This window comes from Triticum urartu, chromosome 1 (assembly GCF_003073215.2).
Source record: "Triticum urartu cultivar G1812 chromosome 1, Tu2.1, whole genome shotgun sequence".
NCBI lineage: Eukaryota > Viridiplantae > Streptophyta > Magnoliopsida > Poales > Poaceae > Triticum > Triticum urartu.
In genome coordinates, this window is record NC_053022.1 from 397,044,549 (window position 1) to 397,062,033 (window position 17,485).

Here is a 17,485-nt window from a genome sequence, read left to right on the forward strand (position 1 = left end):
ACACAAAAGAACACGAAAATAGTATACCGGTGGCGGCTTTTCTGGCCGCGGACACAACGGCGGGAAGGCGGCGTTGGTCGTGTCGGATGACGACGGCTATGGTTGAGGCGGATGACAAGACGACGAGCAAATCTGGCGGCAGCGTGGGTCGGAAGCGAACGACAAGACGGCGAGAAGATCCGGCGGCGGCTGCGGAGGCGGATGGGGCGGCTAACAAATCTGCGACAATGCGAGTCGGAGGGATTGCGGTGGTGGCCGAGGCGCAGGACGGCGTGGAAGGGGGAGAGGAGGGCTGACTGAGATATGAAATGGAGGGAGGGGAAACGAAAAATAGATTGGTGATGGTTCGGCCAGCGCGGAGGGGTATGTAATTGTGTGTGGAGAGCAGTGGCGGGTAGCTAAACGCGCGCCACAGCAGAAATTTTTTAATTTGGATTTATTTGGTGCGTTTTGCCAAAACTGAGTTACCGCCACAACTATGTGAGAAATAGTGGTCGTTAGTACATTCATGCCAGCCACTACACTTTCCATCCCGCGGGCTTATTTGGTAGAGCCTACCTGTGACAGGCGCAAGCTAGCGCCCGCCACTGGGATGCGGTTAGCTGTGATGGGTGGGTCCTGGTACCCGCCACAACTATTTTTGAATAATATCAATGGCGGCTGACCTGCCCTGCCCACCACTAATTATAGTTCACCTATAGACCTTTTCTTGTTAGTTCCTTGAGTTAATCTAGGCCAGGAGATCTGAACCACTCATCAAACTTGGCTTTGATCTTGCAGTTGGAATGGAAGCAAACGATGACAAGGCATCTAGCTGGCCCAGCGTGCGTGGTGATGATCTGGGAAATTGCGTTCATGCATTCGCCATCCCTGTCGGGGAGCTCAGTGTTGGAAATATGCCCTAGAGTTTCCATATTCATAATTAAAGAGTTTATATTATATGCTATAACTGCTACGATCGTGGAATATGCGATTCAGTGGAAAACTCATATGCACGTGTGGAATGATATACAGTTAAATAAAAGGTTCCTAGTATTGCCTCTAGGACTAGCTCAAGTGTTCACTACAAAAAAAGACACATTCGTGACATTTTGGGCCGAACGAATTTTTTTCTATCATACCTATGACACTTCTATGATGATAATTGTGACAAAACCCGATATCATCATAGATGTGGTGGGCTCCTACTTCTATGACAAAAAATCATGACAGAAAATGGGCTTTTCGTCCTGGGCGGGCCGGAGACACAGCTGTCGGTGTCAAAATCGGCGGATCTCGGGTAGGGGGTCCTGAACTGTGCGTCTAAGGTGGATGGTAACAGGAGGCGGGGGACACAATGTTTACCCAGGTTCGGGCCCTCTCGATGGAGGTAATACCCTACTTCCTGCTTGATTGATCTTGATGATATGAGTATTACAAGAGTTGATCTACCACGAGATCGTAGAGGCTAAACCCTAGAAGCCAGCCTATGATTATGATTGTTGTTTTCCTACGGACTAAACCCTCCGGTTTATATAGACACCGGAGGGGGCTAGGGTTACACAGAGTCGGTTACAAGGGAGGAGATCTACATATCCGAATTGCCAAGCTTGCCTTCCACGCAAAGGAGAGTCCCACCTGGACACGGGACGAAGTCTTCAATCTTGTATCTTCATAATCCAACAGTCCGGCCGAAGTATATAGTCCGGATGTCCGAGACCCCCTAATCTAGGACTCCCTCGGTAGCCCCTGAACTAGGCTTCAATGACGATGAGTCCGGCGCAGATTGTCTTCGGCATTGCAAGGCGGGTTCCTTCTCCGAATACTCCATAGAAGATTTTGAACACAAGGATTGTGTCCGGCTCTGCAAAACAAATTCCACATACCACCGTAGAGAGTATATTATTCCACAAATCTAATCTGCTGACAACTCTTCATAACGTGACGTCCTGCCGTGGCCCGGTCATTATGAACCGTTTTTCCCTGCCTGCCACTACACGTGTTGCGAGGCGGTTTTATTGGCACGTCTTGTCGAAGCAGAGATCGTGTTCCCCTTATCACGGGATTCTCATCAATACGGGTGTGGGTAACCCAATCATGCTTGTTAGTACGACTCCTCGATTTTAGGCAAGTTCCAAACGGTCACGCGGAGGACTCTTGATATTCGCCCTCTTTATAAAGGGGCCAAGGCATGTCCTTTTCTTCTCGCGCTCAATCCTTCCCTTCCCCCACCCTGAGTTCCAACACCCAAGGCTCAGGCTAAGCGCTTCGGACCTTCAACCATGTCCGGATCCAACCTTCAAGGCTGGTGGATGGCTTCCTCTGTCATAGAGGAGGACATCAAGAAGCTAAGGGAAGCCAGGTATCTGACCGTCGAAATCTCGCACAAGCTGTCTGCTCAAGGGAAGGCCATCCCCACTCCCGAACCCAACGAGAGTGTCGTATTTGTTTCCCACTTCCTCTGAGGGCTAGGCTTTAATCTTGATCCCTTTGTTAGAGGGCTCATGTTCTATTATGGGCTCGACTTCCACGATCTAGCTCCAGATTCCATCATTCACATCTCGTCGTTTATCGTCGTGTGTGAGGCCTTCCTCCGCATCACCCCACACTTCGGATTATGGCTCAAGACCTTCAATGTGAAGCCGAAGATGATTGATGGGCGACACGCAGAATGCGGAGGTGCCATAATAAGCAAAGGCGCCGATGCTCCATGGCCAAAGGGTTCCTTCCCGAAGATGTCCAACTTATGGCAGCGGGAGTGGTTTTACATCACAGCTCCCCGAAGTACTAAGTGGGTAGCTGCCCCCGCCTTCCGTTCGGGCCCCTCGCCGCAACTGGCGTCATGGGTTAACAAGGGGCTAGACTGGCGGCCGGTTAATGACGTGCCGATATTACAGAGTCACATCTGAGATCTCCTCAAGAGAGATGTCAGCCTTGTCAAGGTAATGCAAGTCATGCTAGTTCGTCGGGTCCTGCCATGCCAACGCCGACCTCTCCGTATGTGGGAGTTCAACCCGGAAGGACCGCGAACTATTCAGCAATTCTTCGACGTGACGCTCGAAGAGATGTATGGATTGTTCTTCGGACCACGAATAAAGTGTCCGGACACCACCGAGGATGCGGGTCTAAACTGCAATCGCCCAGATACCCACGTAAGTAATTCTGCGGCCGAACATGTTGTCTTTTCATTTGTCATAACATCATTCTGAAAAAATTGCTCTTGGCCAGGACTGGATAAGAAAGGCGAAGATGATCAGGTGTTCGGCCCCCCTTCCCGAAGGCTCATAGGATCCTGTACTAGCCAGGATGCTTGAGCACGCACCTTATCAAGTGCCATCGGGGGAAGATAAAGGGAGGAATAAAGAAGCCGAAAGCGGGCCTCACGCATTACTCATCCAAACCGGGGGAATTAGTGTCTCCGTGAAGGAGGATAATTGGGGAGAAGAATCTGAAATTCCCTCTCCCCAAGGAAGGAAAAGGACCGCCTCTGAAGACTTGGAAACAAGGGTTTCCAAACGAGGGAAGAAACCTTCGCCAGGGGGTCCTGCCCCGGAGGGCATCCTTACCGCACAGTGCCCACAAGGGGATCAGCCCTCCACCGAGCTGTAAGTGAACAAGAGTACCTTTGGTAAATATATCATGCTTTATCTCCAAGGATAATAACCGAGATATATGTCTTGCAGGCCGGATCGTAGCCCTTCTCGACAGAGTTCGTCTTCGGGGGATCTTCTTCCAGAGATGATGGAGAGCAAAACGCCTCCCCCTGTCTCCCCGTCTCCTGGGGCGGACGGCCCTGAGGTGTCATCACGGAGGATTTCTTCTGATCCGCCAAGGCCAGAGGGTAACCCTTCGGCCACCCGGAGTCCGGAGTATTCGGGTCCTAAGGGGAGCAACAGAAAGAGTCCGGGATTGTCTGGTGCACAACCGGACGTACTGGTGGGTATTTTGGAGCAAGCGGCTATCTCAGAGGAGCATCGTACTTTAATGGGTACGGTGGTTGAGAGGATCTCATCCGCCACAAGTGGGTTGCATGGAGCTTTTACGAGCCTGCTAAGAGGCTTTGAGGTACGTAAAGTAATATATAAAATTTTTGACGGTACCGCACACGCTAGGTGTGCTCTATACAGATAGTAGCCCTTGAGACTCTGCTTGCTGTCCAGAGGCGGCAAACAGAAGATCGTAGTCCCAAGTAATGATCGCGCTGCTTTCATGTGCAGGCGGCTGACAGTCCGGTGGCTGACCGGATTGCTGAGTTGGCCAGAATGAGCCGGCAACTTGACGCAGCAGATGCCGACATTACGCTTGTGAACAAGCGGCTTGACGAGGCACAGGGTATGTATTTTCGGGTGGTCAACAAATATTAAGAGGAGCATGATGATACTATCTATAATATGTTGTGACTGCAGATGGAGCTGCCGCCATGGAGACCCTTCGGGCGGAACTTGCCCGAGCCAAGGAACAAGCCAGGAGGAGTGATGCGGCCGACCTAAAGGCGGCCGAAGACTTAAGAGCCGAACAGGCTGCTCATCGCAAGAGCGAAGATAAAATAGCCAAGATGGCTATTGAGTTGAAAGATGCCGCCGACCGATATGAGCTTCTTGAAAAGGAAATCCAAGCGAGAGCGGCTGACTTGAAGAAAGCCGTGGAAGCAGCCAAGGAAACCCGTTCTGAAATCAGAGTGGCGAAGGAGGAGCTCCGTCAAGCCAGAGACATCACGGCTGGGAAGCCCTTTTTGTTGCGGACGAAGTTCGGAGATCCAAAGTATGCCCTTCCGGATCAATTATGGAGTGCTGCAGATGCGTATTCGGACTTGGCAATGAGTGCTGCTGATGCAATTGCGTTTTTCAAAGATCAAAAAGATCACGAAGTGGAAAAGTTGTTCTGGTCACAGTTCAGTGCTCCAACACGTCCGCTGCTGTTAAATGAGCAAATGGTTGAGTGGGCTGAGCTCCATAGGTTGTCCGGGCTTGCCATGAGGTCTGTCATGGATCATCTTTGGCCGAAAGGACCAAGGCCGAATAGTTATTTTAGTTTAGTGCAACGATTCCTTGGTGTTGTGCCGCATATCGACGCTGTAAAGAGGTCGGCGTGCATAGAGGGTGCGCGGATGGCTCTTGCCCATGTTAAGACATACTGGGCAGATATGGATGCCACCGCTATTGCAACCCGGGGTCCGGCCGTAGGACAGGTCTCGGCCGAGCACTATTTTGAAGAACTCCTAGAAGGTGCTCGTTTAATAGAGGCTCAGTGCTCAAAAAGTATCCTATTCGAGTGACATGTATCCCAATTGTAAAAACAATGCTATTTGGATTATAAAGGCTGTGTCTATACTTTTGCCTGAAAGTATTATGATGCCTCATGTGCGGCCGTTTATGTATGTATATAACCTGAAAGTTTGCAATCGTCGGCTTCAGCCCCCATGCATATAATGCAGGGGTGTTCGGAAAAGCGCATATTCACACTTGATCCAACGTCTTGGTCCATTAAGGAGGTGATAGCGCGGCGAACAAGGCAATCGGACTATATTGCTTTAACACTTCCACTTAGCCATAGGAGTTTGACAGTGGGACTACTATATAGCCCCTGGTACTTCCGCGCTTATCCGAGTACGGTGCGCGTACATACATGACCGGGAAACCGGTCCTTCGTTAATGCGGAGAAATCGCGAAGATTCCGCTGAGTCCTCGAGTGGTTGACCAGTCTCGCGCTTTATCATGACAGTCAGTTTTCGGCTTTCTCTACTGAGGTGCTCATCCAGATGAACCAGGGCACAATCGCAGTAGTTCTCCCGGTGCCACCTTAGCCGATAGAGCGGAACGTAAGGTAGCAAAACACGGGAGCCAGGCAAACCCAACTATTGACCAAAGACATGATTTGGAGCTGATGCATATAAGGCCAAACTCAAGACGCCGAACACTCCCTAAGGTATTCGGTCTTTACAATGTATACTGGGCTGAGTAACGCCCTCGATAGTAAGCCATGAATTTCCAGGTACGTGTGCATTAGTCTGACGTGACGAAATGCCAATAACGCCAGCATCCCTCTTGGTTATGTTGAGTATCCGGAGGGTGTGAAGCAACAAGAGACGGTAAAAAAAGGTTTACACATGGTCTTAATCTAAAAAGAAACCTTTGAACGGGCCCCTGCTGCACGTCTGCGCCTGTGTCTCCGTTGTGCCGTATCCTGGAGGGGTGTAGCACGATGATCATCTGTAAGAGAGAAAAACCCAGGTGAAAGTTTTCGTGCAAAAAATTGGTTATTCTTAATAAACCATTAAAATTCAATCTAAATAAGGTCAAGCTGAACTGCAGTCCTTTTTACATGTGGGAAGCCCCTAGCACCACCTATGGGGGTATATCCATCGACCCCAGTCTTAGGTTTATCTGAGCTGTTACAACTAGTGGTGCGCCGGACTCGTCTAGCCGTGTCCGCGGTCTTGACGACTGATCATTTATTCTGGTTGTAGAGGCCACTCAGTGTTCGGCTGCTAAAGCCGCCACACATTCCTCCGCATGTAAGGAATGCTCTATGTTTCCGCTAACTATGATGATGCCACGTGGACCGGGCATCTTAAGCTTAAGATAAGCGTGTAACGCCCCGAGACCGATGTGCCAGGTGTCCTCCAGTTATTCCTTGTTGTTTGCCTTGTCTTGCTTGCGTGTCATGCATTGCATATCATGTCATCATGTGCATTTCATTTGCATACATGTTCGTCTCATGCATCCGAGCATTTTCCCCGTTGTCCGTTTTGCAATCCGGCGCTCCTATGTCATACGGTGTCCCTTTCTACCTATTTTTCGTATGCGGGTGCTAAACGTTTTCGGATTGGACCGAGACTTGCCAAGCGGCCTTGGTTTACTACCGGTAGACCGCCTATCAAGTTTCGTACCATTTGGACTTCGTTTGATACTCCAATGGTTAACCGAGGGACCAAAAAGGCCTCGTGTGTGTTGCAGCCCAACACCCTTCCATTTTGGCCCAAAACCCACCTAAACCTCCTCCATCATCTCGGTCATTCGATCACAATCGCGTGGCCGCAAACCGCACCTCGTTTGGACTCTCCTAGCTCCTTCTACCCCTATATAAAGATCCCCCACGAAAATTCTCGGGTCTTCCCCTTCCTCTAACCCTAATTTTCCCTCGCACCGCGCCGGACATGTCCGGACCCGGCCGGACAAACCCGCCGCCGCCGTCCGCGCCAATGGCCTCTCGCCACGTGTCCCGCGCCTCCTCCCATCGCCACCGGCCTGGGCGAGCCCGGATCGGGCCCCCGAGCCCATCCGCACCGCGCCGCCTCCCGCTCCTTGCCGCGCCGCCCCGACGCGCCCGCGCCTCGCCGGTGCAGCCGCCCGCCTCCGCCGCCGCAAGGCAACCTCATCGTCCGTGCCGCCCGGGATCTTCCCCGTGCCGCGCCGCCTCGAGCTCTCGTCGGAGCACCGCCGGCCTAGCGCCGCCCGCCGCCACGGCCTCCCCACGCCTCGGCTGCTCCGGATCCGGCCGCCGGAGCTCCTCCCCGTCCTTCTTTCTGGCAAGATCAAGCTTTTCCGGCGAAGATCCAGGCGAACCTCGTACGGCATGCCCGAAACCCTAGATCCGTTTCGGGAGGTATAATTTCGGCTAAGTCCCTGAGTTTTCCAGATTCAAATGCCCATGTTCATCATGTCGTAACTCTGCATCCGTAGCTCCGTTTTGCGCGTGTAGCATATCAAAATGTTCGTCTCAGAGAGCACATCATTTCATCTCATTGCATCATTTTCATTTGAGCTCATCTTGATGCCCGAAATGCTGTTGGAAGAGTGCTATTTGAGTTATTTGTCAGATCTGCTGCACTAAATAGCTATTTGTCATTTTTTCCATGTTTATTGTGTGCATGATATGCTCCTGAGCTCTACATGTGTTTTGTTATATGCCATGCCATCTTTCCAGAGGTGCTATCCATGTATTTTTGTGATATGTGTGGTGACTAGCACAAGCTCGTAAAGTAGTGCATTCGTTAATGCTGATTTCAGGGACTTAGGATTTCACTAAGTCCTTGATCTATTTTTATCAATATGCCGTATGTTCATGTTGTTTCCTAGTGATCCGTGCCTCTTTTGAGAATGATCAGTAAGAATGATTTGTTAATCGTGTAGTGCTCTATCCATCCATGTCTTTGTTTGTAATTATGGAGCATCCTAGATTGAGTCAATCAAGCTCTACTTTTGCTATTTCGTGATTCCTGGCAGATTGTCTACTTGTTAGCGATTTTGCCGAGGATGTTGTTGTTGATCCATGCTTGCTATGTGTAGCGACCCGACCAGAATGGATCAAGTCTACTGTGCTCCAGAATAATCCAGACCTTGGGACTCCAGAATAATTAAATCCGTTGGGAAAACATGCCTTCCTATACTTAATGGCACTTGGAAACATCCTTGTCTGGCCATGTACTCTGCTCCTGGCGAGCTTACTAGCATAGGCGTTTTAAGAATCCTAGTGGGCAGGCTATACTTTTCCACAAATCCCCTTGATATGTATGAATGCGATGCACCAGTATCAAAAAGAACGAGTGCGGTAAATGTCTTAACCAAAAACTTACCGATTACTACATCAGGCTGATCTTCAACCTCCTCCACATTAACGTGGTTCACCTGTCCCCTATTGAAAGGGTTCGGCTTCTTCCCAGAGCTTCCATTGCCATTTCCATTCTGGCCTTCGGGACATTCATTGGCATAATGTCCGGTCTTGGAACACTTGAAACAAGTGACTTGACTCAGATCTCTCTTGGTTGGGGTCGATGGGGTGGTACGGTTCTGGCCGTTGCTTCCTCCATTCCCATTACCATTCTTGTGGCCATTATGGTTGAGCGAACTACCTCCTCCATGGGTATGCTGAAACTGAAATCCCGGTTTAGGGGTAAAACGGGGCTTCTGCTGGGCTCCAGAGTTATACTTCCCCTGTCCATACTTCCTCTTACGGTTCTCAATCTACTGTTGCTTTCCTTCAATCATGATGGCACGATCTACCAACTCCTGGCAGTTGTTGAAACTCGCTACCATCAACTGCATGCTTAGTTCATCATTCAGTCCTTCCAGAAACTTCTCCTGCTTAGCTGCATCCGTAGCAACGTCATCTGGGGCATAACGTGCTAACTTGCTGAAATCGTCAACGTACTGGCCAACTGTCCTTCCTCCTTGGCGTAAGTTGCGAAACTCACGCTTCTTCATGGCCATAGCTCCTGCTGAAACATGGGCAGTGCAGAAAGCTTGCTGAAACTGATCCCATGTGACAGTGTCAACTGGGTAAGTGGCTGTGAAATTCTCCCACCATGCTGCCGCGGGTCCGTCAAGCTGATGTGCGGCAAACTTCACTTTCTCACCATCTATGCATCCTGCAGTGGTCAACTCCCTTCCTATCTTGCGGAGCCAATCGTCTGCTACTATTGGCTCGGTGCTACTGGAAAACACCGGCGGATTTAGCCTAAGGAAACGGGCTAAGTGGTCAACAGGTGGTGGTGGTGGTGGGTTGTTGTTGTTGTTGTTGTTGTTCTGCTGGTTCTGGACTAACATCTGCATCAATTGATTCTGCTGCTGGATCAACTGAGTGAGCTCCGGTGGGAATCCATTGTCACGTCTTGGAGGCATCTGAGGGTTTAGAAAAGACGAGAATTAAGAATAGAGTGAGGTCTAAAGAGAAAAACACTACCCCAATGCGCATGAGCAAATGCACACAAAATCACTTCATTCAATCAAACAAGGGCTTACAATCGGTCTAAAACTATCGCAAAAGTGCTCGACTATGATGTTTACATGGGGGAATACTACTACTATCTGGTGGTCATCTAGAAATTTGAACCGGTGGAAGACTCCATGATATCTGCTCCAGCTTCGTCTACAAAGTCGGGTTCACTTGGATCCGAATCGGTGTCGTCGATGATGATGTAGTTGTCCGGACATGCGACATACTCGTCTTCCTCCTTGGATGCTAACTCCCTCTTGAGTTCTTCAATCTCCTGCTTAGGATCGCCATTGTGTCTTGCTAGAGCTACGATCTCGTCCATGTAGTCCTTGCGTGTAGACTTCAGTTCTCCTTCTAGCTCGATGATCCTTGCCTTTGCATTCTTCAACTCTATCATATCATTGCACATCTGGATCTCGTGGCGTCGAATGTGCTGGTTTAATTCCTGGATGAAAGATGCAATGGATCTATCCCTCTTGTTGCTGACTAACTCCCATTGTTCGTCTCGGCGTCCACAAATCTGGTAGATAGTGTCCTTGAAGTCTTCTTGATAAACTTCTCCAATGCGTCCCATGGTGATATGAGCTGCCATGCTCCTTCCCAGACTACAGGTTGGTGCATTGAAAACACTATCTATAGGCTTCATGATTGGCGCGAATGTCCTTCCCGGAACGTGAGCTTGAATCTTCCAGCGCTCCTCTTCAGGCAGAGTGGCGTTGAAGGTTCCCGTGAAGCTTGGTAATCCAATGTTCAGGTACTTGGTGACTTCCTTCAGGTGAAATCCAAATGGTGTGCCTTCATCTGGTTGAGTGTACTTAATCTTCGCGTTCGTCATCCTAAAAGAGTAGAAAATATGAGGAGTTAGAAAATGAGAAGAGAATGGTGATCTATGGCTTTAACTTACTGGTCGTGTCCTACAGTCAGTGTGTGCTCTGATACCATCTCTGTAGCGACCCGACCCGAATGGATGAAGTCTACTGTGCTCCGGTGTCATCCCTGGATCAGTAATGCTGACACCACACAGTACTTCGAAGGATTTATAGCAGAGTTGCAATCACACACTTATTACATCAATTTCTCAAAGAGAACTTAATACAATAAATATGGATTAAGGCCATCTAATAACGATAACAGCGGAAGGCTCGGAAGATAAATGGGTCCATCAACTCCAACGGCATCACTGAGTATAGAACCACGACCTAAAAGCACCTTACTCGTCGTCTGAAAAAAGTCTGCAACATGAGAAGTTGCAGCCCGAAAACGGGTCAGCACATGGAATATGCTGGCAATGTAACACATAGAGAGTAATGGAATGAAACAGCTATACTACATGCATATATGGCTGGTGGAAAGCTCTATGGTTATAGTTTTGCGTAAAGCCAGTTTTTCCCTGCTGCAAAGGAATAAATTTATTTAACTATCATGGTAGTTGTTAAACATCGAGAATGGTTGACAGCATTCCGATCCCAATTAAGTGAATAATTAAAACCCAACAACATTAATTAGAAGTAACGTGATGAGATTCACATGATATTCAAGTACTAGATACTCAAGTTGTCCATAACCGGGGACACGGCTAATCATGATTAGTTTGTTAGACTCTGCAGAGGTTTGCGCACTTTTCCCCACAAGACTCGATCGCCTCCGTTTGGTTTCTCGCACTACATGGTGTTTGAGAAGACGGATGACCAAGACACAGTCTTTCAGAAGCGCTAGCACCTTACGATGGATAGACCGGTACACCTACTTTCCCCTACATCTGCTACTCTACCCTGTAAGAGTTCACATGACTTAGTCAACTATGCCAGAGCCCATAATGGCTTGTGGCTGCAAACGGAAGTTACTAGCATGAATGATCTTATGATCCCTTTGAGCCTGGGTGGCGGTCCGAAATAAAAACAGGCAAGTCCTGATAGACATCAGGTGCCTCAATCCACCCAGATGTGTGTTCAAGTTGCCACCTTAGATAAACCCTTAATTATCAATCTCACATCTGTCATGGATATCACTCACCCAATCCACGTCTACTAGCATAGCATGGCATAATAAGCAAACGTAGAAGTAACTCCCAAAGGTTTGATAATAATACAGGTAATAGGTACTACCTCATCTACTTCCCATCCCACAATTTAATTAGATCCTAATCATGCAATGTGAGAGGATTGATCTAATGCAATAAAACATGGGTTGTAGAAAAGGTATGATCAAAGTGTTACTTGCCTTGCTGATGATCCGCGAGACCTAGGGTTTCGAAGTAACAAGCGGCGCAATCCGGGTGATCTATCACAGACAAACAACAAGCACACAATAAGTACTCATCTAATGCACAGGTAAAACTCGAACAAGAGAACTAACCAGAAAGTTCAACTTAAGAACTCCGGTTGCAAAGAAAGAAAGAACCGAACAGACGACCGAAAAACAAACGGCGGAAGAAAGCAACTCGGTTCTAGCAAGTTGAAACTAGGTCAAATTTTATTGTAGCAAAGGCTTGTTCAAGTTGATTAGATGGAACGGCGGTTTCGAGATGAAACTCCAAGCGCTTGAATCAACTGATTCCGATAAACGAGCGGGAAGAAAGACTAGAACGAAGATCGGATCCGAGATCGCGATCGCGGAATAACTCCGACGAAAAGAAAGAGATGAACGGTTAAACGAACGGGCGTCGTTAACCGGGAAAAATCGGTGATCACGTTCATTGAGACGAACGGTCCGAAAGAAGAATGAAAACCGATCTAGGGTTTTGGAAGAAAACCGAAACAAAGCCGGAAGAAAAACCAGAAGAAAAAAGAGAAGAACCGGAACGGTCTTCTAGAAGAAAAACCGAACCGAGGAAAAGAAGAGGCGGCGCGGCTACCTCGGGAGGCGGGGCTCCGGGCGGCGGCGGCGGCTTAAGGCGGCGGCGGCTTGGGGTGGTGTGGGGAGAGGGGGGGGGGTGAGTATATATACTAGGAGGGGGGTGTGACTTGGCCAAGGGGCAAAAGGGGGGGGCGGCGGCCTAGAGTCCCGCTGGGACTCGGCTTCGCGCGAGGGGCTGGGGCGGTGGCGGCTGGCTGGGCCTTGGCCCGGCTGGCCTGGCGCGCGGGAGCTGCTCCTTTTTTTAATCGGTTTCGCGCGCAGAAAAACAAAAGAAAAACTATCTAAACGAACTCCGAAAATCTAAAGTAAATTTTCCCCGACTCCTAAAAATGAGTCGAACAAAATGAACTTTTCTCCGGGCCTAAAATGCAATTTTTGAAAACACGCATTTTCCCCTATCCAAATAAAAGCAAACAAAACTCCGGCAAAACCAAAACTTGACTTATTCATTAAATCTTCATTTTTCCTAACTTTGGGAAAGTCATATTATTCCCTCTCTCATTTTTTTTGATATTGGAAAAGTAATTGAAGATGAAATAAATAAATCAAATGATCCTCTTTTCAAATTTGAGAAAACTCTCAAATATGAAAATAACGAAATCTCCAACTCTCTCCGAAGGTCCTTGAGTTGCGTGAAATTTCTAGGATCGGCCAAAATGCAAGAAAATATGCTATGCATGATGATCTAGTGTATAACATTCCAAATTGCAAATTTGGGATGTTACAAATCTACCCCCCTTAAAATGAATCTCGCCCTCGAGATTCGGGTTGGCTAGAAAATAGGAGAGGGTGGTCCTTGAGCAAATCTTCTTCTCTTTCCCAGGTGGCTTCATCCTCTGAGTGGTGGTTCCACTGAACTTTGCAAAACTTGGTAACCTTGCTGCGGGTAACTCTGCTGGCATAATCGAGAATCTTGACTGGCTTCTCCTCATATGTTAAGTCATCCTCCAACTGAATCGCTTCGAGTGGCACGGTATCTCTTAGCGGTACCTCCGCCATCTCGGCATGACATTTCTTCAGCTGAGAAACATGGAATACATCATGAACTCCTGACAGTTCCTCTGGTAATTCCAACTTATAAGCGACTTCTCCCATACGTTGCAAGATCTTGTATGGTCCAACGAAGCGCGGTGCTAATTTTCCCTTAACTCCAATGCGCTTAACTCCTCGAAGTGGGGATACTCGAAGGTAAACTTTATCTCCAGTTTCGTGAACTGTCTCCTTGCGTTTTGAATCTGCGTAGCTCTTCTGCCTGGACTGGGCTACCTTGAGCCTATCGCGAATCAACTTAACTTTCCGTTCAGACTCCTTAATCAAATCTGGTCCAAAGAATTGACGGTCTCCAACTTCGTCCCATGACAACGGTGTCCTGCACCTCCTTCCGTATAAAGCTTCGAAAGGTGCCATATTCAAACTGGTTTGGTAACTGTTGTTATAAGATAACTCCGCATACGGCAAGTTATCGTCCCAGCTAGATCCATAATCTAGTGCACAAGCTCTCAGCATATCTTCCAAAATCTGATTAACTCTCTCGGTCTGTCCATCTGTCTGCGGATGAAAAGCTGTGCTGAACTCTAGTCTGGTTCTTAAAGTTTCATGCAACTGATTCCAAAATTTTGAGGTAAATTGAGTTCCTCTATCTGATACGATACTCCTCGGAACTCCATGCAAACAAATGATCCTATTCATGTATATCTTTGCCAACTTAGCACTGGTGTAAGTGGTCTTAACTGGAATGAAATGTGCTACCTTCGTCAAACGATCAACTACTAACCATATCGAGTCATAGCCTGCTTTCGTCCTGGGTAGTCCTGTGATAAAATCCATGCCTATCTTATCCCACTTCCATTCGGGTATCGGCAATGGTTGTAACAATCCTGCTGGCTTCTGATGCTCTGCCTTTACTCTCTGACAAACGTCACAAACTGCTACATATGCTGCAATATCCTTCTTTATTCCGGTCCACCAGAATGTTTCCTTCAAATCCAAATACATCTTGGTATTCCCTGGGTGAATCGAATACGGTGAATCATGTGCCTCGTGCAAAATCAACTTCCTGATCTCCGGGTCATTGGGCACATAAACACGGTCCTCAAACCATAAGGTATCGTGCTCATCCTCACGAAATCCCTTTGCTTTTCCTTCGCTCAATTTCTCTTTTATAGCAGCAATCTCCTTGTCATTTCTGAGCTTCTCTGATCTTATCCATCAATGTTGACTGAATCTCCAATGTTGCTACATAGCCTCTCGGAACTATTTCCAAACATAGCTCACGAAGGTTTTCTGCTAACTCCTTTGGTACTTCTACCGTCACTAGGGTGTTGACATGGCTCTTACGGCTCAATGCTTCAGCTACCACATTAGCTTTTCCGGGATGGTAATGCATTCTCATGTCATAATCCTTGATGAGCTCCAACCATCTCCTTTGTCTGAGGTTCAACTCCTTCTGCGTGAAAATGTACTTCAAACTCTTGTGATCCGTGTACACCTCACAATGATTTCCAATGAGGAAATGTCTCCACGTTTTCAATGCATGCACTATGGCTGCTAACTCCAAATCATGTGTGGCATAATTCAACTCATGAGGCTTCAGTTGCCGTGAAGCATACGAAACAACTCTCCCTTCCTGCATAAGCACTGCTCCAAGTCCTCGACGTGAAGCGTCGCAATACACCTCATAATCCTTGGTCTGATCTGGCAAAATCAATACTGGTGAGGTAACCAAGCGTTTCTTCAATTCCTGGAAACTAGCCTCACATTCCTCAGTCCAATTGAACTTAGTATCCTTCTTCAACAATTCAGTCATAGGCTTTGCAATCTTTGAAAAGTTCTCAATGAACCTCCGGTAGTATCCTGCGAGTCCAAGAAAACTCCGGATCTCTCCAACTGTCGTTGGTGATTCCCATTCGGTTACGGTCTCAACCTTAGTGGGGTCAACTGCTATACCTTCTCCGGATATAACGTGTCTGAGGAATCCAACTTCCTTCAACCAAAACTCACATTTGCTGAATTTGGCGTATAACTGATGTTCCCTTAGTTTCTCCAAAACCAAACGCAACTGTTCCTTATGCTCCTCTTCATTCTTTGAATAAACCAGGATGTCATCAATGAACACTACGACGAACTTATCCAAAAACTCCATAAACACTTTGTTCATCAGGTTCATAAAATAGGCAGGTGCGTTAGTCAATCCAAATGACATAACGGTATACTCATACAGTCCATATCTTGTGGTGAATGCTGTCTTAGGTATGTCCTGCTCTCGAATCTTCAATTGATGGTACCCTGATCGCAAATCGATCTTGGAAAACACTTTAGCTCCTTGCAAACGATCAAACAGATCATTAATCATTGGCAGTGGGTACTTATTCTTGATGGTTACTTCATTCAATCCTCGATAATCAACAACCATCCTTAATGATCCATCCTTCTTTTCCACTAGAAGTACGGGTGATCCCCAAGGCGAAGAACTTGGGCGAATGTAACCTTTATCCAATAACTCCTTAATCCGATTCTTAATTTCCACCAAATCCTTTGCTGGCATCCGGTACGGTTGCTTTGATATTGGGCCTGTACCTGGCAATAACTCAATCAAAAACTCAATGTCTCTATCCGGTGGCATGCCTGGCAATTCCTCAGGAAATACATCAGGAAAATCCTTCACCACTGGTACTTCTTCTTGCACAACTCCTGTTAGGCAGTTTGCTTGTGTCTTGTTTGGCACATGCCGGGATACATACTTGATCCTTCTTCCTTCTGGTGTGGTAAGCAAAATTGTCTTACTGGCGCAATCGATGTTTCCTCCATACATCGACAGCCAATCCATACCAAGAATCACATCCAGACCTTGGGACTCCAGAATAATTAAATCCGTTGGGAAACATGCCTTCCTATACTTAATGGCACTTGGAAACATCCTTGTCTGGCCATGTACTCTGCTCCTGGCGAGCTTAATAGCATAGGCGTTTTAAGAATCCTAGTGGGCAGGCTATATTTTTCCACAAATCCCCTTGATATGTATGAATGCGATGCACCAGTATCAAAAAGAACGAGTGCGGTAAATGTCTTAACCAAAAACTTACCGATTACTGCATCAGGCTGATCTTCAACCTCCTCCACATTGATGTGGTTCACCTGTCCTTTATTGAAAGGGTTCGGCTTCTTCCCAGAGCTTCCATTGCCATTTCCATTCTGGCCTTCGGGACTTTCATTGGCATAATGTCCGGTCTTGGAACACTTGAAACAAGTGACTTGACTCAGATCTCTCTTGGTTGGGGTCGATGGGGTGGTACGGTTCTGGCCGTTGCTTCCTCCATTCCCATTACCATTCTTGTGGCCATTATGGTTGAGCGAACTACCTCCTCCATGGGTATGCTGAAACTGAAATCCCGGTTTAGGGGTAAAATGGGGCTTCTGCTGGGCTCCAGAGTTATACTTCCCCTGTCCATACTTCCTCTTATGGTTCTCAATCTGCTGTTGCTTTCCTTCAATCATGATGGCACGATCTACCATCTCCTGGCAGTTGTTGAAACTCGCTACCATCAACTGCATGCTTAGTTCATCATTCAGTCCTTCCAGAAACTTCTCCTGCTTAGCTGCATCCGTAGCAACGTCATCTGGGGCATAACGTGCTAACTTGCTGAAATCGTCAACGTACTGGCCAACTGTCCTTCCTCCTTGGCGTAAGTTGCGAAACTCACGCTTCTTCATGGCCATAGCTCCTGCTGAAACATGGGCAGTGCGGAAAGCTTGGTGAAACTGATCCCATGTGACAGTGTCAACTGGGTAAGTGGCTGTGAAATTCTCCCACCATGCTGCCGCGGGTCCGTCAAGCTGATGTGCGGCAAACTTCACTTTCTCACCATCTATGCATCCTGCAGTGGTCAACTCCCTTCCTATCTTGCGGAGCCAATCGTCTGCTACTATTGGCTCGGTG